This window comes from Myotis yumanensis, unplaced genomic scaffold (assembly GCF_028538775.1).
Source record: "Myotis yumanensis isolate MYYU_CA2020_CCGP unplaced genomic scaffold, mMyoYum1.0.hap1 SCAF_5, whole genome shotgun sequence".
In the NCBI taxonomy this organism is placed as follows: domain Eukaryota; kingdom Metazoa; phylum Chordata; class Mammalia; order Chiroptera; family Vespertilionidae; genus Myotis; species Myotis yumanensis.
In genome coordinates, this window is record NW_027223756.1 from 97,702,092 (window position 1) to 97,727,965 (window position 25,874).

Here is a 25,874-nt window from a genome sequence, read left to right on the forward strand (position 1 = left end):
ACTTGTGTGTGTGTGGTGGGAGGGCAGCTTTCTCCCAGACAAAAATGCTGGCAGAGTTCATTGTTCCTTTGCTGAGACCTCTCCGTCACAGTGCCAACAGGCAGTGGCCATATCTGAGTCTCCATCAACCTGGCACACACTGTTCGCCCCACCCTGGAGATTCCCTGCCCTATCCAATTTGCAGCCTCACCCAAACTGTTTGCAGTGGCTGTTCCATATGAATGGCCTGTCCTGGCTCAGGCTTCAGACTTTCCTAAAATCTCTCAAAACAAGCACCAGCTGGCCTCAGCATGCCCCATCCTCTTGATAAGTGGCCCCAGGCCTGGGACTAGCAGCAACCTGCCTTTGTTCACAACTTGGCTTTACTCGGTCACCTCCAAGCCCAACACAAGTAGCAACCATTGGCAGATCACTCTGCAGCTCCTGTCGGGTGGTCCCAGGCAGGGCACAGGCAGTAGCTGACTTTGCATCTCTCAGGAGGCCCCAGAGCCAGTGCACCCGGTGATCAGCTTCAGACCACACCAGATTACAACCCTACCACATCCACAAGTGACACAGTCAAGGGGCAGACTAGTGAGCACCAAAGCCACACTGAAGCAAGTCTTGCACCATAGGGGAATCTCCTGTAGTCACAGCTGGTCTGCATAGCCAGTTGGCCTGGTAATTAATCCCTCTCAGTGACACCAACAACACTCAAGGCTCAACTACAATAGGACAGTGCACACAGGATTCATCTAGAGTGCCCAGCTCAGGTGACTAGGAAGGTTGAGCCACTGGGCCCTACAGGACACCTACTACACAAGGCCATGCTACCAATTCCAGGAGACAGAGCAGCTCAGCCTAATACATAGAAACAAACACAAGGAAGCAGCCAAATTGTGGAGACAAAGAAATGTCACAAATGAAAGAATAGAAGAAATATCCAGAAAAAAACTTAAATGAAATGGAAGCAAGCAAACTACCATATACAGAGTTCAAAACAATGGTTATAAGGATGCTCAAGGAACTTAATGAGAAGTTCAGGGAACTTAGTGAGAACTTCAACTACTCTACCCAGCAAAGCTCTCATTTAGAATTGAAGGACAGATAAAGAGCTTCTCAGACAAGAAAAAGCTAAAGAAGTTTATCACCACCAAACCAGTATTACATGAAACTAAAGAAGTTTATCACCACCAAACCAGTATTACATGAAACGTTAAAGGTCTTCTTTGAGAAGAAGAAGAAAAAAAGATTAAAAAAATGGACAATAAAATGGCAATAAATACATATCTATAAATAATTAAATCTAAAAATCAAAATAAAAAATAAGGAATCTAATGAACAAAATAAACTGATTAATAAAATAAAACCAGACACATGGGCATATGGAACAGACTAACAAACCTCAGAGGCAAGGTGGGCAGGGGGATTGGAAGTGACTAGCCAAAGAACTTATATGCATACATGCATTACCCATAGGCACAGACAACAGGGTGGTGAAGGCCTGGGGTAGAGTGGGATTTGGGTGGAGAAGGGAAGTGGGGAGAAAAAAGGGGGGGGGGCAACTGTAATACTTTCAACAATAAAGATTTTAAAAAAAAATAGCATTTGCAATAACTTAGTATTCTTGAGTATTTTGTATACTGTATAGGTCTGATCTTTTTATCTCAGGATCCTATTCATACAAAGAAAATTCCTGTGTGTGTGTATTCACACATATATGTGGTATTATATATATAATATTTATAGGGCAGTGATTAAGCTGAATTTAGGGAAAATAAATATAAGAAACTAATGTAATCCAATTTGTTTTATTTTTTAGAGGTAACACAACAAAGTATCATGTTGACTATAGATTACACTAATAAGCAATTTTTTAAAAAAATCCTTATTGTTGAGAGTATTACAGATGTCCCCTCCCCCCCCCCCCCATTGTCCCCCTCCACCTGGTTCCTGCCCCACCCCAAACCTTACCACCCTACTGTCTGTGTCCATAGGTAATGCTTATATGCATGTAAGTTCTTTGGTTAATCACTTCCAATTCCCCTGCTCCCCTTCCCTCTGAGATTTGTTAGTCTGCTCCATGTTTCCATGCCTCTGGTTCTATTTTATTTATCAGTTTATTTTGTTCATTAGAATCCTTGTTAGTTTATTTTGATTTTTAGATTCAATTGTTGATAGATATGTATTTATTGCCATTTTATTGTTCATGTTTCTTCTTCTTCTTCTTCTTCTTCTTCTTCTTCTTCTTCTTCTTCTTCTTCTCCTCCTCCTCCTCCTCCTCCTCCTCCTCCTCCTCCTCCTCCTCTGCTTTTCCCTTGCTGCATTTAAGATTCTCTCTTTGTCTTTAATCTTTGGCATTTTAATTATGGTGTGTCTTGGTAAGGGCCTCTTTAGGTTCCTCTTGTTTGGGACTTTCTGTGCTTCCTGGACTTGTAAGTCTTTTATTTTTTCCCCACCAGGTAGGGGACATTTTCTGTCATTATTTCTTCAAATCGGTTTTTAATATCTTGTGCTTTCTCTTCTCCTTCTGCCACCCCATAATGCAAATGTTGGTATGCTTGAAGTTGTCCCAGAGATACGTTACACTCTCTTCATATTTTTGGATTATTTTTTCTTTTTGCTCTTCTGATTGGGTGTGTTTTGCTTCCTCATATTCCAAATCATTTATTTGATTCTCAGAATCCTCTACTCTACTGTTGAACCCCTGTAAATTATTCTTTATTTCAGGTAGTGTATGCTTAATTTCTGACTGGTCCTTTTTCATGTCTTTGACATTCTACTAAGATCCTTGGAAGTTTCACTAAGTCCCTTGAAGTTCTCATTAAGATCCTTGAGCAACATTATAACCATTTTTTTGAAGTCTGTATCGAGTAATTTGCTTGCTTTCATTTCATTTAGTTTTGTTGTTTTTTTTTCCTGGAGATTTCTTCTGTTCTTTCATTTGTGAAATATTTCTTTGTCTCCACATTTTGACTGCTTCCCTGTATTTGTTTCTATGTATTAGGCTGAGCTGCTATGTCTCCTGGAATTGGTAGCATGGCCTTGTGTAGTAGGTGTCCTGAAGGGCCCAGTGGCTCAGCTTCCCCAGTCACCTGAGCTGGGCACTCTAGGTGTATCCCTGTGTGCACTGTCCTGTTGTAGTTGAGCCTTGATTGTTGTTGGTGTCACTGGGAGGGATTTACCTTCAGGCCAATTGGATGTGAGGACCGGCTGCAACTACAGTGGGAGAGCTGAGATGCCTCTTTGGAGGACTTGCTTCAGTGGGGCTTTGGTGCTCACTGAGTCTGCCCCTCGAGTGTGTCACTGATGGATGTGTAGAGTTGTAATCTGGTATGATCTGAAGCTGTTCACTAGGTGCCCTAGCTCTGGGGCCTCTGGGAGGTACAAAGTCAGTCACTGCCTGGGACCACCTGGCAGCAACTACAGAGCAATCTGCAGATGGTTGCTGCTTGTATTGGGCTTGGAGGTGACCAGATGAGGCCAAGCTGTCTTGGTATGGGGCACGCTGAGGACAGCTGCTGCTTGTTTGAGAGATTTTAGGAAAGTCTGAAGCCTGAGCTCGGATAGGCCATTCATATGGAAAAGCGGCTACAAACAGCTTGGGAGAAGTTGCAAATTGGATGGGGTGGAGTCTCAGGGAATCACCAGGGTGGAATGAACAGTGTGAATCAGGCTGATGGAAACTTAGATATGGCTGCCAGTCAGCTCTGCGACAGCGATCTCAGCAGAGGAACAGTGATCCCTGTGAGCACCCCTATCTGGTAGAAAACCACCCCCAAGTTCTTGCTCTGATGCCAGACAATCCAGTTCCTCCCTGTATGTCCCTAGATCTGCCCAAGCCATTTCCCCAGTTCTGGAGCTTAGAGGGAGTGAGTCTGTGTAAATTTGTGTGCCTACCCTTTAAGAGGAACTGCCTGGGTCTCCAGCAGCCTCCGTGTCACTCAGCCACAATCCCTGCTGGTTTTTACTGCCTGAAGTTATGGGGACTTCTCTTTCCAGCTCTGGAACCCTGGGCTGGAGATCTAGTGTGGGTTTGGGACACTTTGCTCCTCATGGGAGGCCTCTGCAGCAAAGATATCCCTCCCAGTTGAAGAAACACCACACATGGGTGTTGGAAAAGCCTATCACGCCCGCCCCCCCGCCCCCCCCCTTACTAGTCATCGTGTGCTTTCTTCTTTACTTTTCTAGTTGTAGGACGTCATTCAGCCAGCTTTCAGGTGGTACTGAATGATTGTTGTTCTGTATTTTAGTTATAATTTTGTTGTGATTGTGGGAGGTGGTGAGTACCAGCATTTACCTATGCTGCCATATTGGTTCCTCCATTCCTGATATATGATCAGCAATTTTTTTTTTAAGAAAGAAAGAATGTATAATTTTATTATCTAGAAATAACCACTGATAGCATTTGGTCATGTTGTTTCTTTCATTCTTTATACTTCCACCAAAAATGAATGAGAAATACTGCTTTTTAACATCCCTGACTTCACTGGGTATTATAGTTTTATAGATATTTCCCAAATTTATAGGTGACAAGTGGCATCCTCCTTTTTTGCCCACTTCCTATTAATGTATTCATATTTAAAACATTGATTCATAAAAACTATGTATCAAAATGTATCCACTTTAAAGACACTTGTTACACATTTTTTTCCTACTTTGTCTCTAATTTTTGTATGACTTTTATTTTTTGACATCCAAATTTCAATTTCACACAAGTCAATTCATGTTTTCTGACTTGTTTTTTGCCTTTCAAGTTATCATTTACTTACATTTTCTTCTACACTTTTTTAGGTTTATATTTAAATCTGGCAATTAATTTTTTAAAAATATATTTTGTTGATTTTTACAGAGAGGAAGGGAGAGGGATAGAGAGTTAGAAACATCAATGAGAGAGAAATATCGATCAGCTGCTTCCTGCACACTCCCTACTGGGGATGTGCCCGCAACTAAGGTACATGCCCTTGACCAGAATTGAACCTGGGACCCCTCAGTCCACAGACCGATGCTCTATCCACTGAGCCAAACCGGTCAGGGCTGGCAATTAATTTTTATTTATAACTTGAAGTAAGGTATAACAATTTTTCAGATAGTTAGCTAGTTGTCCTAATGGCAATTTCTAAATAATTGATGTTTCTTCACTTACCAGTAGTTTTTATATACTCAACTTTGTAAATATGTCTGGATGTGTTTGGGCTTCCTGCTTTGTTCCACTGATCTGCCTTACTAATGTCACAATATTTCAATGCCACTTTAGTTACTGTAAGTTTTTTAAATATACATATATTTGTATTGATTTCAGAGAGGAAGGTAGAGGGGGAGAGAGATAGAAACATCAATGATGAGAAAGAATCATTGATTGGCTGCCTCCTGCACACCCACACTGGGGATTGAGCCTGCAACCCAGGCATGTACCCTGACCAGGAATTGAACCCTGACCTCCTAGTTCATAGGTCAATGCTCAACAAGTGAGCTGTAATTTTTTAATATCTTCACTTTTCTTCATTTTGTCATTACTCATTTGTAATTTCCATGAAAGTTATTTTCAACTACAGAAACCTGATGTGATTTTTATCACATTATATTAAATTTATATACTGAATTAAAAGACATATTTTTAAAGATAATCAGGCTTTCTTCCTAACTTTATATTATATCCCCTCTTTTCAGGCCCTTTGTTCTATTTTTCTGAATTTTTTTTGTTACATTTATTCCCAGATGTTTTGTTGCTATTTTGAATGGGAAATTTCCCCATTATATTTTGAAGTTTACATTCTGGCTGACTCTTGAGTTTTATATTAATTAACTAGTGGCCCGGTGCACAAAATTTGTGTATGGGGGTGTGTGTCCCTCAGCCCAGCCTGCACCCTCTCCAATCTGTGACCCCTCGGGGGAACCGCTTACCAGCCTGCCTGCCTGATCGTCCCTAACCACTCTGTCTGCCAGCCTTCTCACCCCCAATTGCCCCCCCCCCCCCGCTGGCCTGCTCGCCCCCAACTGCCCCCCCGCCAGCCGGCTCACCCTCAACTGACACCCCTGCTGGCCTGCTTGCCCCCAACTGCCCCGCCCCCCCGCCGGCCTGATAACCCCCAACTGCCCTCCCCTCCTGGTCTTATCACCTCTAACCACCTCTGCCTTGACCCCGCCACCATGGCTTTGTCTGGAAGGTCTCCTGGTCTAATTAGCATATTACCCTTTTATTAGTATAGATAATAGGTTCTCACAGTTTTCAATTGATCCTCTTTTCAATTTATTACCTAATATTACTTTAAAAAATATATATATATATTTTTAGAGAGAGAGGATGGGAGAGGGAGAAAGAGAAACAAGATCAGCTGCCTTTTGCAATCCCCCCCTCCCCTTACTGGGGATTGAGCTTGCAACTTGAGCATGTGCCCTCACCTGGAATCCAAACTGTGACTTCTGGATGCATGGGACAAAGCTCAGCCAACTGAGTCACACTGGCCAGGGCCCTAATGTTACTTTTATGTCTTTTCTCCAATGCCTTTATTTATTATTTCTCTTCTTTGTCTGATTACATTGGCTAGACCTTCTAGAAACATGTCAGAAGGTGGTGGTAGTATGAGGGTTCCCTGTTTGATTTCTGACTTTAATGAGGTCTCTATGTTTTCATTATTGTTTGAGAAAGATACTTTTGATCCTGTCAAATAATCATTCAATTCTTACTTGTGCAGACTGTCAATGCCTTTCATCTGGTCCCCACTAGGACCACACCTGTAGCTAAGTGAGTTTGGTTTATAATTTGTTGCATTGAGGGAGAACACATACTTGTGGAACCATGGCCATCGCTGAAGGAGAGTACGACACAGGGATCTGAGCTTTGGTGTGGTGATTTTGGGCAGGGTCCAAGGAAGTAAGGATTCCCTCTGGACTGGTGCTGCCATAGAGTGGGGAAAATTCTATGACTGAGTATCTCAAGAAACCTTATCTATGGAAGGGCAGATTAGACTGAGGGGCCGAAGCTGTGATTGGTAAAGAAGTAGAGGCACTCACACTGTTTGGGAGAGGGAGACGTTTGGTATTTTGTGACTTAGACAGTGTTTATATTTTATTAGATGTGATTATGGAGGGGTCTCATTTATCTTCTCACCACCAAATTTGTCATCTTCCCTCACTGGTATTGTCTTTCCCCTCCCTACCCCTCACAGCAGAAGGAAGGTCCCTACTCTGCCTATGGCCATCTGCTAACTATACCCTGAATATCATCACTTTCTGCATCCTACAAGTTCCGCACCCATTCCTGCCACTACTAGACCATTTCTATCAGCATATGAAGGTCCTTTAGCATCTCCATGATAAAACATTATAAAACAACAGCAACAATAAAACTCACAAAATCCTCTCTTGACCCCACAATCCTCTCCAGATTGTACTATTTTCTACTCCTTTTCTTAGCAAACTTTTCTAAATACTTATCCACATATCTATGTTTCTTCATCTGACACTCACTGTTTTAAAAAATGAACTTTAGGAGAAACCAAGATGGCAGCATAGGTAAACACCTGAAATTGCTGCCTCGCACAACCACTTCAAAACTACAACTAATAGGCTGGCGCGTCACGTGGCTGCCCGGCGTCCAGGGCCCGGAGCCCGGGCCGCTGGGCATGGACCCTCAGACTGCCTGGGCCCTGGCGCTGGGGGCCGCGGAGCCGCCTTGGGGTCTGCCGCTGGCGAGCGTGGGACTCGCCCCCCAGTGCCGAGGCTGGCTTTGCCCCGCATGACCACTCAGGTCAGGAGAGAGAGACTGAGAAAGCCACGGATGGACTAGCCAGTGGAGCACAGAGCATCCCTAATGGTGGTCCTGCCAGTGATGAGGGCACCCATTCTGAAGAGGAAGGCTTTGCTATGGAGGATGAAGATTCTGATGGGGAACTGAATACCTGGGAGCTGCCAGAAGGGGTGTCCAGGCGTCTGCCTAGGGAACAGGCTGCTGATCCTTTTAATGAGGACTGGGACTTAGAGTTGAAAGCGGATCAAGGGAATCCGTAAGATGCTGATGACATCCAGGGCTGCATTTCTCAAGAGGTCAAACCTTAGGTGTGCTGTGCCCTGCAAGGAGACATGATTTATGACCCCAGTTGGCATCATCCACCTCCACCGATACCCCATTATTCCAAGATGGCCTTTTAAACTGGACAGTTCGATGACGCTGAAGACTGAGGGTACAGCTTTTTGCCTGCCAGGTACATGGGTCTTCAAGATTAAGGTCTTTCTTCTTTTCTTTGAGGTGAGATGTCATATCTGAGGAAACATTCCCAATGATTCCTGAGCCAGGCAAACAGACTGGTGTTAAATAAGGTCCCACTGCCCCCTCGTTCTGTTGTTGTTTTTCATGAGTGTGTTACCTCTTTAGATGTGTGTTTGTTTCTGCATTAGGAGGAGGAGTTGTGTTCTTTATAAATAAAGAAAAAAAACAACTACAACTAAAAGACAAAACGGACATCATCCAGTACCACAGGAAGGCTGGCTGAGTGGAAATTCTACAACTAGAAGGAAAGAGAAAAGCACACTGAGACTCAGAGGAGGTGTGGAAGTAAAGTGCAGAGGTAGGGAGGCACACGTGGAAAGGACTGGCAACTGAGGACACAGTTGTCTTTTTCAATTGGGAGGGAGACACAAGCTCCCAACTGCTCTGAACTCCAGTTCTGGGCGAGTCTCTGGGGACCCAGACTCATACGGAGAGAAACTGGACTGTCGGGCATCGGGCGGAAATCGAGGGCGGCTTTCTCTTAGAGGTGCTTGCAGCAATTACTGTGGACACTGAGACCCAGGGCCTCTTAGGGCAGGGCTGAGGATAAGCCATAGCTGTTTGCTCCGCCCTGTTGATTCCCTGAGACCCCACCCCAGCCAAGCTGTGTGCAGAGGCTTTTGCATATGAATGGCCTGGCCCTTTGCAATCTAAAATTACCTAACAAACTGCAGCTGGGTCAGAGAGACCCAGAACATCCAAAAGAAGGCCCAAGGCCCCACAGCAGTTTGCATTGCTTCACAGCTGGGCCTCATCTGGGCACCTCCAAACCCCAAACAAAGAAGAGGAATCTGCAGATCTCTCCATAGCTCCTGCTGGGTAGCCTCAGGCAGAGGCTAAATTAGCACCTCCTTAGAGATCCAAGAGCCAGTGTACCCAGTGGTCAGAGTGGGACCATCCAGATTACAACTCCTCAGATCCATAAGGGACACACTCAGGGGGCAGACTCAGTGAGCACCAAAGCCCCACTGAAGCAAGTCTTGCCCCAGAAGGGTGTCTCCAGCACAGAAGTTCTCCCACTGTAGACACAGCTGATTCTCACAGCCAATTGGCCTGGAGGTCAATTCCTCCCAGTGACACCAACAACAATCAAGGCTTAACTAAAACTAGACTGTGCACAAAGCCCACAAAGGGGTGCACCAAAAGTGTCCACCTCAGGTAATTGGGGAAGCTGAACTACTGGGCCCTATAGGACACCTAGCACAGAAAGCCACTCTATCAACACAGGGAAGCAGCCAAAATTCGGAGACAAAGAAACAGGTCACAAATTACAGAAATGGAGGAACGTAAACTCCTGGATATAGAGTTCAAAACCATGGTTATAAGGTTTTTTAAGAATTTTCTAGAAACTGCCAATAAATTTAGTGAGACCCTCGATAAATCTAGTGAGATCTTTGAGGATATGAAAAAGGACCAACTAGAAATTAAGCATACACTGATTGAAATAATAATACACAGAGATCCAACAGCAGACTAGAAGATCACAAGAATCAAGTCAAAGATTTGAAGTACGAAGAAGCAAAAAACACCCAACCGGAAAAGAAAAAAGAATCCAAAAATATGAAGATAATGTAAGGAGCCTCTGGGACAACTTCAAACATACCAACATCTGAATTATGGGGGTGCCAGAAGAAGAGAGAGAGAGCAAGATATTGAAAACCTATTTGAAGAAATAATGACAGAAAACTTACCCTACCTGGTGAAAGAAATAGACTTACAAGTCCAGGAAGCGCACAGAACCCCAAACAAAAGGAATCCAAAGAGGACCACACCAAGGCACATCATATTTAAAATGCCAAGAGCAAAAGACAAAGAGAGAATCTTAAAAGATGCAAGAGAAAAACAGTTAGTTACCTACAAGGGAGTACCCATACGACTCTCAGCTGATTTCTCAACAGAAACTATGCAGGCCCGAAGGGAGTGGCAAGAAATATTCAAAGTGATGAATAGCAAGAACCTACAACCAAGATTACTTTATCCAGCAAAGCTATCATTCAGAATTGAAGGTCAGATAAAGAGCTTCACAGATAAGAAAAAGCTAAAGGAGTTCATCACCACCAAACCAGTATTCTTTAAAAAGAGGAAGAAGAAGAAAAAGGTAAAGATAAAAATTATGAATAACAAATACATATCTTATCAACAAGTGAATCTAAAAATCAAGTGAATAAAAAATCTGATGAACAGAATAAACTGATGAATATAATAGAATCAGGGTCATAGAAAGGGAGTGGACTGACAATTCTCGGGGGGAAAGGGATGTGGGGGGTGGGGGAAGAGACTGGACAAAAGTCATACACCTATGGATGAGGACAGTGGGGGGGGGGGGTAAGGGCAGAGGGTGGGGTGGGAACCGGGTGGAGGGGAGCTATGGGGGGAAAAAAGAGGAACAACTGTAATAATCTGAACAATAAAGATTTAATAAAAAAATGAACTTTATATACATCACAGAGGAATATATTATTAAATAGAGATATGGCTAAAGCCCATTTGACAACTCTCCCCATCCTGGTCCCCTCCCTTGACCAGAGGGAACCAAGGTTTATTTGTTCTTTGGTTTCCGTCCAGCCCCTTTTCTACATATTTACACATGTGTACGTCCTGGCGATAATGTCTATTATTTGTGTGCAGGCATGTGTGCTTTTGTGTGTTTTAACTATATGAAATCACTATCAGCAACTCTTCCTTTTCCCCCTCTGTGTTTCAAAGGTCTATGTTAGTATATATAAATTATATTAGTTCCTATAAACTTACATTATTTAACTGCTGATACAAATAATAATTGCTAATATTTATTGTGTGCTAAATATGTCTCAAGCACGATTCTAATTGTTTTACATGTAGTTACTTGTTTAGGCCTTTCAATGACCCTGGGAAGTAGGTATTATCTCCATTTTAATGAGGAAACTGAGGCAGAAAGAGAATAAGTGACTTGCCTAAGGTTATGTGCTCAGTAAGTGATGAAGTTAGGATATAAAATCAGGCATTTGGCTCCCCAGTATGGCTTTCTAATTACTACACTGTTCTATATTTCATGGCATATTTACCCATTTGTCTGTTATTTCCAGTTTTTATGGACAATAAACAAAGCTTTAGGGAGCGTCTTGTATGTGCCTGCTTGCAAGAGTGTTAATGTTTCTCTGTGGTAGACACTGGACGGTGAAACATTTAACATATTTAATAATATTATAGATATTGTCAAATCATCCTTGAAAAAGACTGTCCATTTTACACTTCCACTAGCCAAATAGATGTATACTGGTTTCGCCATGACTTCACCAACACTGATATCAAATATTAAAAGTTTGCCAATCACAGAGGTTAAAATGGGATCTCATAATTTTCACTTGCCTTTGTCTGAGTGTTGGTGGATAGAGCTTCTTTTCAGATGGCTACTGGTCTTTTATAAAGTGTTTCTTTTGTAAACTTTCTATCAATAATCTTTACCCATTTTTCTGTGGGAATATTTGTCTTTTCTTTTGATTTGGAAGAGTTGTTTATATATTTTGGATACTGCAACTTATACTTCAACCCACTCCAATATGGTTTCCATCCCTCCTAATATTTTTCTATGTCATGTTGTGGATTCAATAGATCCTTCCCTGTCACTGCCTTATAACCCATATGACCATGTCCATAAAGATATCAAGGCTCATAAAGGAAAATGGCCACTAGATGGTAGTAGCACACAATCAACTTTATTTGGGCAGCATTTTGACAGTTGCTGGAGGAGAAAGTCCCTCACAGCAGGAGACTTTCCAGGGGACTGAGGTGTGGATCACCACCCAGAAGGGAAAGTGGGCAAGGGAACTCTGGGAGAGGGAGACATCATACAGGGTGGGTTTCAGGTCAGGTTGCTCAGCAGCACAGTGGGTGGTCAAAGGCAGGCACAGGGGAGGCCCTTGTGAGTTTGTAAGTCCATTTGCTTTTGACAAGACCATGTGAGTAGTGAGAGGAAGGCCCTGTGGGAGGGCAGGACCAGTAGGGAGTGGGGCTGTGGTTCCCTGACCAGGAAGGAGTGATTGGCTTCAAGTGCAGAGGTGCACGTGGCTGCGTGGGGATGGCCTGGACGTTCTTTTGCAGCCAGGAAGAGACTGAGTGACCCCGGGGATGGGTTGAAGGTGAAGGGAGGACATTTGAGGGAGTTGATGCGAGATAAGCTTTATTTTTAGGTAAAAGAGAAGGGGGGGCGGGTATCTTCCAAGAAGGAGTAAGTGGGCCCAGGATAGGCCTCAGAAGATTGAGTTTCGGTAAATCATTTTTTATTAAGGTGTAATTCACATACCATAACATTTTATCTTTTAAAGTGTGCAGCTCAGTGGCTTTAGTTGCACAATTCACCAGTTGTGCAAAGATCACACATCTACTTTCAAAATATTTTCATCAAACAAACTCATTAGGCGGTAATTCTCTATTCCCTCTACTTTCAGTCCATGGAAACTACTAATTTGTTTTCTTTCTCTATGGATTTGCCTATTCAGGACATTTCATATAAATAGAATTATACAATGTGAAGCCTGTTGTGACTGGCTTCTTTCCATTAATTTTATGGACTGCATGTTTGTGTCCCCCCCAGATTCATACGTTGAAACCCTAACCCCCAAGAAGATAGTAGTAGGAGGTGGTGTCTTTGGGAGGTGATTAAGTCAAGAGGGTGGAGCCCCCATGATGCTCTTAGTGTCCTTACAAAGAGGAAGAGAGCTAGTCCTCTCTCTCTCCACCATGTGAGGAGACCTGCGAGCCAGGAAGAGGACTCTTGCCAGAGCCGCGCATGCTCCGTTTACCCATTTGAATTCTTATTGGGTGGTAGGCCCCAGCTGTGCCCTTTATGTGGACTATCTCAGTAGCCCTTACAGAGACCCACGAGGTGCAAGTGTGAGCGCGAGTCAGCTGCCTGGCTTTATATCAGCAGCTGCTACTACTTACCAGCTGTTTGACTTTGGCCAACTTACCCACCCTTTCTGTGTACAGTTTCCAAGATTAGCAAATAAAAATATAGGACACCCAGTTAATTTTAAATTTGAGATAAACATCTAATAATTTTTTTTACTTTGTTTAGAAAAGTACGTCCTATGCAATATTTGGGACATTTTATATTAAAATAATTATTTCTTGCTTGTCTCAAATAAAAATTTAACTGGACATTCACTATCTTATCTGGTAATAATGTTTCTGTGACTGTTCCTTTATTGATTAGATTAGCATAAGAACGGTGGCTAAATCGTTAGGGATCTTAGTGCAGGTTGCTATAACACACTGCCATAACTGAGTATCTTAAACAACAAATACTAATTTCTCACAGTTCTGGAGGCTGGAAGTCTGAGATCGGGGTGTCAGCTGGGTCAAGTTTTGGCGAGAGCTCTCCTCCCAGGTGCAGCCAGCTGACTCCTCCGTGTATGCTCACATGGCACTTGGGGCAAGAGAGCTCTCTGGCCTCTTCTCCTAAGGACATTGATCGCATTTATGAGAGCTCCACCCTCGTGACTTAATCACCTCCCAAAGGCTCACCTCATCATGCCATTGTGTCAATGGAAGAAACTCCAGGCACAGCTTGGCTGAGTTTCTACTTCAGGATTTCTCGCAAGCTCTGTGGTCAAGGTGCCAGCTAGGGCTGTGGGCACCTCTCAGTTTTGACTGGGGAAGGATGTGCTCCCAAGCTCCCCCTCATGGTTGTCAGAGGATTCATTGCCTCCTGGGTCATTGGATGGATGGTCTCACTTCTGCACCGGCTGTTGGAAGCCCTCAGTTACAGGCCGACAGGTCTTCCCAGCGTGGCAGCTCTCTTTGCCAAAGCATGCAAGCAGAGAAGGCAACTGCAAGAGGATGCTAGTAAGACAGAAGTCATAATCTTTTGTAACTTCATCACTTTATTACTCAGGTTCTCCAGCGAAATACAACCAATGTGATGTGCCTATGTAGAGAGAAAGATTTATTTCACATTATTATGGAGGCCGGCAAGTCCAGCCACTGTCTGCAGGGGGGGCTGGGCCACTAGAGACCTAGGGAAGAGCTGATGTGCAGTTCAAATCTGAAGGTGGTCTGCCGGCAGGATTTCCTCCTCTTCCGCAGTGGGGACATCAGTTCTTTACTGTTTTTTAAAAAAATTCTCATCCAAGGAGATGCTCATTGATTTTAGAGAGAAGGGAAGGGAGATGGAGGGAGGGAGAGGAGAGAAGAGAAGAGGAAAGGAGAGGAGAGGAGAGGAGAGGAGAGGGAGACATCAGTGTAAGAGAGAACATCGATTGGTTGCCTTCTGTATGCACCCAAACTGGGGGTCAAACCTGCAACCTAGGTATGTGCTCTGACCAAGAATTGAACCTGAAACCTTTCAGTGTATGGGATGATGCTCCAACCAACTGAACCACACCAGCCAAGCCAGTTCTTTACTCTTAAAGTCTTCAACTGATTGAATGAGGCCCACTTTAATTATGGAGGTTAATTGCTTTAGTCAAAATGTACTGACTTGCCCTAACCGGTTTGGCTCAGTGGATAGAGCATTGGCCTGTGGACTGAAGGGTCCCAGGTTCGATTCCGGTCAAGTGCATTACCTTGGTTGCGGTCACATCCTCCGTGGGGGGTGTGAAGGAGGCAGCTGATTGATGTTTCTCTCTCATTGATGTTTCTAACTCTCCATCCCTCTCCCTTCCTCTCTGTAAAAAATCAATAAAATATACTTTTTAAAAAAAATGTGCTGACTTACCTGTTACTCTCATCTAAAAATACCTTCACAGAAACATCTAGAATAATCTTGGATTAAATATCTGGGTGCTGAGACCCAGCCAAGTTGACACATAAAACAAACCAGTCCCAGGAGCTGGTGGGCTTTGCTCCCAGCAGTTGCCTGATGCCTGGTAGACCAGAACCTCCAAAGGCCATGAGCGTTCTCCAGTTTTGAACATCGGCCACCTGAGAATTGGATGGAAAGGTCTATGGCAGATATGTGGCAGTCATACTGTCAATCAGTCACACCAACTACTGCTCTGTCATAGTTGTCTAAGAGCCTTTCAACTGGGGCTAGCGGGTGGTGAGCATGCTGTAGTGGGTTGTGGCCACTTCTTTAAAAAGAAGATATTTGTTTTATTCCAGTTGCATGGACACTGATGTGTGCTAGGTCATGATGTAAAATATATTTCTTTACTAAGGACCTTAGTAAAAATGTTTGCGAAACACTGGTCTGAAGTCGTTGCTAGATATAGTGTATGAGCCACAGCCCTTTATGGAGACGAGCAGAGATGTGACAATATAAGAGCAGCTTCAATTTGACTTTGAAACGCTTTCTGTGATTTCCTCCCCTGGCCGCTGTACCTACTGGTTTTCCTTAAAGGCAATATCTTTATCTATTTATTTTATTACAGAAGTAACATATGCTGATTGTGGAAAATTCAGACATTGCAGAAAAGTATAAAGAAGTGGCTCTCTCTTCTAATCCCACCCCCAAAATAACACTGTTACTATTATTCAGTAAGTGTGCTGATAGATACTGCAGACACGTTGCCTAAGTTCAAATACTTACTGAGGTGAGTGACTTGACTCTCTGTGCCTCAGTTTCTTTATCTATAAAATTTATTTTATTTATTTATTTATTTTTTAAAAAATATATATTCTATTGATTTTTTACAGAGAGGAAGGGAGAGAGATAGAGAGTTAGAAACATCGATGAGAGAGAAACATCGATCAGCTGCCTCCTGCACATCTCCTACTGGGGATGTACCCGCAGCTCAGGTACATGCCCTTGACCAGAATCGAACCTGGGACCTTTCAGTCCGCAGGCTGACGCTCTATCCACTGAGCCAAACCGGTTTTGGCATCTTTATCTATAAAATTTAAATGAAGATAAAAACAAATTATCTCTAGGATTGTTGTGAGGAATAAATGAACTATTTACTTATTTAAATAATTATTTACTTAAACAGTTACTTAAATTATTTAAGCAAATTACATAAATCAATTATTATCAGTAGTAATTATGTAATACTATATTATAACAATTATGTAATAATAATTAATTACTATAAAGATCTTGAAATAATATCTGGCACACAGTAACTGCTCATAAATATTAATACTGTTAATATTTTAGTGTATATCCTTCTAGAGTCTTTTAGAAAATTATACACATGCATTTATTTACATTTATTGTGCACATGCCCTGTGTGTGTTACATTTTAATAAATGGGGTAAGATGAGAGGACTTCCTGCTTCTGATCTGACATGCCAGGAGTTTGGAAGTCACGACTCCTAGTCTCACAGGAAAGAAGCTGAACAAACTGAAAAACAACAACTCTTCTTAGATCCATTAGATAAGTGCGGTCTCAGGGCAACTGCCGCACCTACAATCGGAGAGACTAGCCGATAGAGAGAATCAGAGTTTATTGCAGCAGAAGCCTCCCACAGAAGCGACCACTTTACACCCAGTCACCCATGGCCAGCTTTCAGCAGCCCTGCAAAGCACACTAACAGACAAAACACAGCTCAGAGACACAGAGCAGAACCAGGCTCACCGCCAGCCTCAGATATGACAGTGATTCTGAAATTATCAAACGAGAAATTTAAAATACCTATGATTAATATGCTAACGGCTGTAATGGAAAAAGTGGAAAACATGTAAGAACTGATGGATAATGTTACCAGAGAGATGGAAATTGTAAGAAAGAACCAAACGGAAATTAAAACAAAAACACAGTAGCAGAAATAAGGAATGTCTTTGATGGGCTTACAAATAGACTAGTTACAGCCAAAGAAAGGATGAGTGAGCTTGAAGAAATGTCAACAGCAATGTTCAGTGCTGAAATGCAGAGATAAAAACCAAATGAAAACACAGAGAGAATGAAATGTAGTTCCTTACTGCTCTTCATTCTGATTGGGAAGTGGTCACAGGAATGCGCAGACAGGCCTGGCCTCCCCAGCAAATGGGGACTCGGGAAAGCATCTGAGGGAGACTCCCACTGCGCCTCTCAGCTTTGGCCTGGACCCCACGGGGACAGAGAGGAAAGGGCTCACACCGCTGGCTCCCCAGGGATCCCCTGCAATTCTGGTGACAACCCTGGTCACCCACTGCACCATGACTACTTCGGGCACTCTGCAGGCTAAATGGCCAAATGACTTGAAATGGCCAAAGAAAGGAAAAATAGTGGAAGGGGTGTCACAGGGAGTATTTGTCTCAATACTGTATTGAAAGAATGTTTCACAAGGTGAACTTGGTCATCCTGCCATTGCCTGTCCGAACTTCCCCCTTAGCAACCAGGAGGGATAGTTGTCACACAGGGAATGCTATGCTGTAAAGATGTCCTTTGTTCTAGCTCTCCTATCCCACTAAGGAGAAGTGACTGGAGACATGTCTGCAGATTTTAACTGTTTCTGCAGCCTTGGCTGGTGTGGCTCAGTTGGTTGGGGCATCATCCTGTACACCAAAAGGTGGCAGGTTCGATTTCCGGTCAGGGAACATGCCCAGGATGCGGGTTCGAGCCCCGGTTGGGGCACATGCGGGAGGCAACCGATAGATGTTTCTCACATCGATGTTTCTCTTTCTCCCTTTCCTCTAAAAAAAAAAAAATAAGTTTCTGCAACACTTCCGCAACATGGAAAGTGGGGGCCTAATCCATCTCTGACTGTAAGGTGGAAGTGGTAGCAAGTTAGAGGTGCCCAGACCTTAGTGGCATTCCACATTCTCCTCTGGTAGGAGAGAATGAATGGTTGTCATGATTGCCACTGATCCTCCTGGGAACTTTAACTAAGAGGGTGGGTCTTAAGACAGCCTGGTTGTGAATTTTATGCCCTGAAAGATCATTTTAGACTCAAGCCCTAGAGTAAATGTATTTTATAACTAAAACTTTTGCTCAAGGATCTTATTTATTCACCTACCTATCCACCCACCCTCCCAGTCACTCATCCATACATCCATCCATCCATCCATCCATCCATCAGCCAGCCAGCCAGCCTTTTAGAATTTGCCCTGTGCCTATTATATGTAAGGCCCTATGAAGGGTGCTGAAACAAGTGAAGCCTCTGACCTCAGGAAGCTTGTTGTGTAGGAGAAGGAAACAATATATAAAGAAAGTGCAGGAAACTGTTTTAGGCACTTTACTAGGTGTCTGTGCAGGGCCCCATGGTACACAGCAGGAGGAGTGGTCACCTCTGCCTGCAGGCTCGGGAATGGCTGCACAGAGGAGGTGACCTGTGAGGGCTCAGTGAGGGGAGGGTGTGCTGGGAAAGGTGGAGTTGTGATTATAGACACAGTTTACACACAACTCAACACAATCAGGGAATGCAGACAGTTTGATGTGGCTGGAGCACAGGGTGTGAAACAGGGATGCAGAGAGCACTAAAGAAGGCAAGAGAGAGAGAGGCAGAGGCTGGGCTGTTCAAAAAGCCTGGACACCATGCTGAGGGCTTGGGACTTTAGGATGCAGGGATTGAATGAAATGGTCAGATTTGCACTTTTTCAAAAGTGCCCTGACTTCAGGACAGAACTGGTTCCAGAAGCAGGGTCCCCATAATTAACTGGGAAAGATGGTGACACCTCAGATGAAGGCAGTGGCCTTGCAGGGAGAGGAAGAGGAGGGAGGGAGGACACTACCGCCCCCTTAGTGTCTCAGGCCCCTGGGATTGCTTTCCTCCTCTCTCAGCCCAATCACTTTAAAGTGGCCTTTTCACTCATTTAACTTTACTCCTTAATTCCTGAGAGGCAGAGGGAACTCCCGAGCCCTGTGGACAAGTGCAGGCTCTGGACCCTGCCTGCCCTGGCCTCACTGCACGCACAGGAAGTCAGTGCTGCCCATGGAGCTGGAATCCAGGAAAAGGCCCACAGGTGCGTGGCCAGGCTGCCCCAGCACAGCTCCAGTGGCTGCTCTCCTGCCAGTGACTTCCTCCCCTGGGGTCCTCCTGAGGGCCCACTTTCTTTGGATGGTGATGGTCTGGGCACAGAGCCGCCAGCGCGGGCCCAGGGCAGAGGAGAACGGCTTTGTGGATCCGGTGAAGCACCTGGCGTACACTGCCACCACCACGGCGTCGCTGTCACAGCATGGAGGGCCGGTGAGCAGCTTGCAGGCTCACCTACGGGTTACCCTTCGGTCTCTGCCCTTGAGTGCTGTGCGGGCCTTGCCAGCTGGGGTGGAGAACAGGGTCAATTAGGGAGTTTGCAGTTGAGAGGCGGAGACAAGAAATAACCAAGTAAACGAATACACAAGAATACTTCCAGCTGGTGACAGTGCTGAGATAGGGAAAACTGGCGAGTCTGTGGGCGGCCTTCTGATAGGGGTGTCAGGGAGGATCTCCCTGAAGAGGGCCTTGAAGGGTGAGAAGGAGCCGGCCCTGCAGTGAATGCGAGGAGAGGGGCCAGCAGCAGCAGCGGCTGCTGCAAGAAAACAGAAGGAAGCCAGGGTGCTGTGTGTGGAGGGAAGCCCAGGGCGAGGTTGGGAAGGGAGGCATTGTGATAAACAGTTTGCATTTGGTTTCTGCAAGCAGCCTGCTTTGTTGTCTGAAATTCTGCCAATCAAGGTCTTCCTCTTTTGCATATTCATTGCTTATTTAAACTTTGGTGTTAATCTATCATGTTTCCAATGAGAAGAGCGCTGGGCCACTGAGAGAAACTGAGTCATGTTGGGTGATAAGAAAAGACAGAAATGGAGAATTAACTTGGGGACAGGGGAAGTGTTTAAGGAACTCGTGCAGGCCCCGGGGGACTGATGGAAGCTCAGGCTGGGATTGTGAGAGGGGGAAGAAAGAGACAGAAGCCCACCTAGTTTACAAGGTAGGTCCTGGTTTTGGCTAAGCAAGTACTTTATCCTTTAAAGAACTAGCCCCTTGGGCTTGAGGCCATCACTCAGGCCTGAATTAGAACCCAGCTCTTGCTCTTGCATAAACTTGAGCCTGGAACAAGAGCTTGCTTTGAGCTCTACTCCCCTGTCTATAAAATGAAGATTTACCTAGTAAGATTCTTGGGAGGATTAAATAAGATGTATTTAAAGTACCCAGTGCTATACCTAGACTATGGTAGATGCCCAGTAAATGTTAATTCCCTCCTTACTGACTATATAACAGTGTTTCACTAAAAGGCAGACAAGTAGAGGGTCATGATGATAATATTTACCACTCTTTCGTAAGTCCGTCCCACTGGGTAAAGAGCAGAGCACCGATGTATTCTGGGGAGTTGGAAAAATCCTAGGTAGGGAGTGAGAGTGCTCTCGCTTCTTCTATAAAAGGAGGCTGGGGTGGTTTAGTGGCCAGAGGTAGACTAGTTAACATTCCGGGGCTTTACCTCTGGAGATTCTAATCAGGATGTCTGAGCAGGGCCCCAAAGGATTCCAGTGCAGGGGCAAAGTCACTCCAGGGGACTCGGGAACACTGGAACAAGGCCCTTCCCTAGTTCTGAGTCACCAACCAGCCAGACCAAGACAGAGGGGACCTCAGTGCACTTTCCTCATTCACCGCCAGAGGGCAGGCCTGAGGCATGACGGCTGGAGCAAGATGCTGTCAGTGTCCTGCTCTGTAGAAAAACCCCAGGGAAAATCTGTCACACAGAGCATGTTTGATGTGCAAGGTAGGGAATGCAAGCGTCACCTGGGAGGATGTCTACTGGCTGGAGGTAAGAGGAGAATGCCAAGTTTACTAGATGCTGTGAAGTGCACACTTTCCTCTGGGCCCCATGGGCTTGGACAGCTGAGCCTCCTTCCGCATGTGTTCACAGCCTCCACTAGGTTGACCGCCAGTCTTACAAATCTAGCAAAACCCGCATCTAGCTCAGAGGCCAGTCACTCCTGACCTTTATGGGTCACCACTCTGTCCCTGCCCCTCCCCCTCCCCAGTAAAGAAGGCACCATGAGGGGAATGTCTTGGGCAGGCTTGGACCCGTCAGCCCGCCCCTGCCTGTCCCTCTGCAGACCCTGCCCCTTCAGGGTTACATGCACAAAGAAAGCACCGGATGGCCTGGTTCCATCAGCAGAGAAGAAGGCGTCTCTTCCAGCTCAAGTGTCCTACTCGATGCCTTCAGTTTCTGGCAAAGCATTCCAGTACCTTCTCTTTGCCACCGCGTGAATGTTAACTTCTCTGCAGGCTGCATGTGAGCCACAGCCCTTGGCGTCAGTGCTGAGCAATGCGGGGCTCAGGGCTTCTCCTGGCCACATCTAGGCTCCATTCTTTGTCAGCAATGTCTGTTTTGGAGTTTCTCTGCTCTATGACATCCTGAACGTTACACTTCTGCAGGGGCCCAGGTGGGGCCACAGAAGCAGAAATGGTTACTCCTGCTTCCCAAAGGGGGAAGATGAAACCAAGGACAGTGGCGGGCCTGGTCCCAGACGGGACACGTACTGTGCAGGGTGCTGAGGAACTGAAAGCAGCCAGTCACCCAGTGGCGCCTGAGTGACAGCCCTCCATCTCCCACCCCAGCTCCCCCAGGATGTATGACGCGAACATCTTAATACTGACTGGAGGTCACCCCTTGGACACCCACCCATGCATCCCATCCTTCCTGAACGCTCACCCCATTGGGCCCTATATGAGGGTAAGACACGAGTAAGGCTTTTGAAAGAGTGCCCAGTCTCTGTGAGCTTCAACTTTATTTTATTTTATTTTTTTAAAAATATATTTTATTGATTTTTTACAGAGAGGAAGGGAGAGAGACAGATAGAGAGTTAGAAACATCGATGAGAGAGAAACATCGATCAGCTGCCCCCTGCACATCTCCCACTGGGGATGTGCCCGCAACCCAGGTACATGCCCTTGACCGGAATCGAACCTGGGACCTTTCAGTCCGCAGGCCGACGCTCTATCCACTGAGCCAAACCGGTTTCGGCTGAGCTTCAACTTTAAATGGAAGGAAAGTCATGCTCACTTAGTGATGGTATAGGTGAGGAATGCCATCATCTGATAGGGTAGGTGGTATAATACGATAAATGGCATCATATAGGTATGCACAAAGAATATTGGGAGGGTGGAGAGGGAAGGCTTTAAGAAGTTGGTGCTGAGAAGAAGTGACTGGAGATGCCTTGTAGGGTTCCGGAGTTCATTTTAGGACTGGATGCTCTCTCCCTAGGTTTGATGGTGCGTGGCAGTTTGTTTAGGGAAGGTGTAGCTTAAAATCCAGGCAGCTACACCCATGAAAAGAATAATAAGCTGCATGATAACAAGGTTCTCTTGCACTTTTAGTGACTTGCAGGAGAGGAGCTGGGCTGCCAAGAAGGAAGCCCCAGCAAGGCCACAGTGCTCAGAGCAATGCCTGAGTTGGAGATATTGTTGATGTCACAGCTCCCTGTGATGGTGACATGGAAAAATCTTCTTTTCTTGTCATAGCAATGGCAGCATTTATTTATGCACCCAATGTTGAGGGCCCCACCATGGACCAGGTTCCTGGGAAAAGAGGAATGCAAAGCTTTTAGCTCCTAGGAGTCATACTCTAATAGAAGAAATGGACAGATAATTACAATATAGCAGGATGTATGTTACAGTTGAGGTGAATATAGGAGGTTGTGCTTAAGACTTTAGGAGACAGGATGAGGGCAGACTTTATTGAGGAGATGATTTAAGCTCATTTTTAGAGGAAGTGTTGAGGGCAAGGGAGGGAGGTGAAGAGAACAGGACAGGACAGGGCACAGATTTGGGAAAGGGCAGTGTGTGTGGGCGCACCTCTGCATGCACCCTGAGCATGGGATGAGGCCATGGGTGTCAGGGATGGGAGATGCAGCTGCAGAGGTCAGAGTCTGATACAGCACCTGGGTAGACCTCACTCCTGCTCATGGATCTGTTTAGGCAGGTTCTCCTTCCTCCAGACCCGTGGTCGGCAAACCGCGGCTCGCGAGCCACATGCGGCTCTTTGGCCCCTTGAGTGTGGCTCTTCCACAAAATACCACGTAGGGGCACGCACGTACAGTGCAATTGAAACTTCGTGGCCCATGCGCAGAAGTCGGAAGAGCCACACTCAAGGGGCCAAAGAGCCGCATGTGGCTCGCGAGCCGCGGTTTGCCGAGCTGCAGTTTGCTGACCACTGCCCCAGACCACCAAAATGCAAGGGGAAGAACCATTTCATTAAATGGCTCTGTCATTTCGTCATCACATCTTGCTCGTTGTAGGTGCTGGGGGAGGAGTATGGGAAGGCAGGGGCTTTGGGGAGGGGTCATAATGTGGAATAGGCCATCTTACAACGCCTTTTCAGGTTTGACATGCATTTAATTTTTAAAAAATTTGGAAAAATCTTACCCAAGAACAGACTAAAATATTTGGTAGAGGGACAATGATCTGAAACTTTACAGAAAATTTTCATGCAATGTTTGTTTAAAGACAGTATAAAAAGTGTATAGGAACAAGTTTTCAGTGTAGAGTAGGTGGAAAATTCTTCCCCCACCTCTACTTTTCTGCGTTGCATGGAGTGGTAAGTATGGTAAGAAATGCAGGTTGCTGGCTGTTCTTTTCCTTGGTCAATTAAAACTATTTGCTGTCTCCTATGTGCCAAATACTCTTAGGCTCTATCTTAGAACAGACCAATCAGTTTAAGCCTTACATCTTTGGTTATTTATGAGTGGAAATGTCAATTATGGACTAAGAACCTCATGCCAATGGCTATAAAAATAAGTGACACAAAAGCTCTTAGGAGTTTTTATTGCAAAGCAAAATATTCAATGAAAAATTGGCAATCAACTACATATAGTTAAATCTGTTAAGATCAAACAATTCAGGAGCAGGAAAACATAAAAGAATATAAACAAACAATATAATTAGAGATTATTTGGTTTTGAATTAATTTGAATCTCATTATTTACTTGCTTGCCAAGTGGCAGTTTCTTGTGATTTAATGACATGTGGCGCCCTGCCACTCTACACCCCCAGCTGCAACGCACTGTTGGCTTTCACAGGTCGGAGGGCCCACTTCATGCGTTCTCAGACTGTGGTTTGAACCCCTGCAGGCTGACATCCATACTTGCTGACATCAACTCACTTTTCTCTTAGCACAGCCCATGGTTGGAGAAGGAAGTGCTTCTATTTTATTTTCAAGATGCACAGCTAATTGGAACCTGAATGAATTAACCAGTTGGGGAGCTTCCTGCATGCCTCACACCCCTTTTCTGGGACTTTAGAATTTACAGGAATGAGTGAGTGGGTGCATTTCACACTTTGTGAACAGATAACAATCCAAAGTGGCCAGATGCAGAAAGACATCAGAACAGGGGCCCACAGTAGCCCCAGGATTATTCTGTATTTATCTGGCTAATCTTTGCTGAGCAGGTGTGAGCCAGTTAAATAGATGCCTTTTCTAATGGCTGCTGGACGGCCTAGATTATGCAGGCCTAGCTATTGTTTGGTCTCAAGCAGAGAAATCCAAAGCCATGGCTGCCTCTGGTTTGAGCCCTTGCACCTGCCCGGGCAACCTTCCAAAGAGGAGCCCAGGTATGTTGCCCGGGACCAGCGGGACCAGCGTTTTCTTCCGCAGCGACTCAGGCCGCACCTGTCCAGGTGCCTCCAGCGCCTTGTGAGTGACTAGCGTCTATGGCTGGGGAGTGTTTTTAACTCGGATTCCAGGGGCCTTTCTCCATGACTCAGTTTCCCCTTCTTTTGGGACATAAGCTTTCATTTCATTCATCCCTTCTGCTGCTTCTCTCTCCTCATCGCTTTCTGCCCCATTAGGTGTGTGGAGGCCTGTCTATAGCACTGAAAATTTGGGGGGCTCCTTGGGCGCTGTAATTCCGACAGCTTTTTCTCAACAGATCTGCAGGCACCAGAGAAATGCGACCAACAGATGGGCCTCGGTGGGCGTGACTGTTAGAGAACAGGGCCCCGGACTGAGCCAATTTTGCCTAAACAGGCAGCTGCTGAGCCCCCTGCCCCCAAGTTCCTCGCGGGCCGAAGGCACAAGGGCCATCAGGGCGGGGTTTGCATCCGCGGCGGCGGACTGCGGCCTCTCCAGCCGCCCCTTCCCTGCTCCCGACTTCCCAGCTGCCAGGCCACGGGGGCCCGCAGCCCGGCGCTCGCCCTCGGCTAGGTTTCCAGCCTCGCCTCCGGCCCGCACCCCTCCTCGCCCCGGGGAGCCCTGCGGACGCCGCGCCGCCCCGCCCCGCCCGCCCGCGGGCCCCGGTCCAGCCGCCCCTCGGCGGGGCCGGGCGGCGCCGCGGCGAGCCCTCTCCCTTCGCTCCGCTCGCTGCCATGCCAATTCCCCCGTCGCTCCTGGGCGGAGGCAGGACGAGCTTCGCGAAAGGCGAGGGCGGCGGGAGGAGAGCTCGGGCGCCCCTCCCGGGCGGCGCGGCGCCGGCCGGTGGTGCAGTCGCGCGCTCGCCGCCAGCGAAGCCATTGGCTCGGCGCAGTCACCCCACGCGGGGCTGCAGCGGCGGCCTCCGCGGATTGGCGCGCGGGCGGCATCCACCGGGGCGCGCGCGGACGGGTGCGTGCCGCTCGGGCTCCAAGGCAGCCCACCGACTCCGGGCTGGGCTCCCCCTGTTCCTAAGGAGCACCCGCCATTTTCCCTGCGTTGCTGCTGCTGCTGCTGCATTTGGGGCTCCCGCAGCCACTATCCCCGAGGCGCTGGCCCGAAGAAAGGGCGCGAAAGGCGCGCCCCCCGACCGGCCGCCCGCCCCGGCCGCCGCCCTTCGCCGCTCTCTGCAGCATTTCGCGCTCTCGCGCCGCTCCCCTCCCGCCCGGGCATTTGCAT

General features: G+C 46.1%; 1 protein-coding gene and 1 pseudogene across 2 annotated transcripts in view; both read left to right on the forward strand.

Moving 5' to 3' along the window:
* The window catches only part of DPYSL2 (dihydropyrimidinase like 2), a 104,280-nt gene that overhangs the window by 10,769 nt on the left and 67,637 nt on the right, over positions 1-25,874 (forward strand). The window lies entirely within an intron of this gene.
* LOC139011226 (coordinator of PRMT5 and differentiation stimulator-like) lies at positions 7,605-8,226 on the forward strand (annotated as a pseudogene).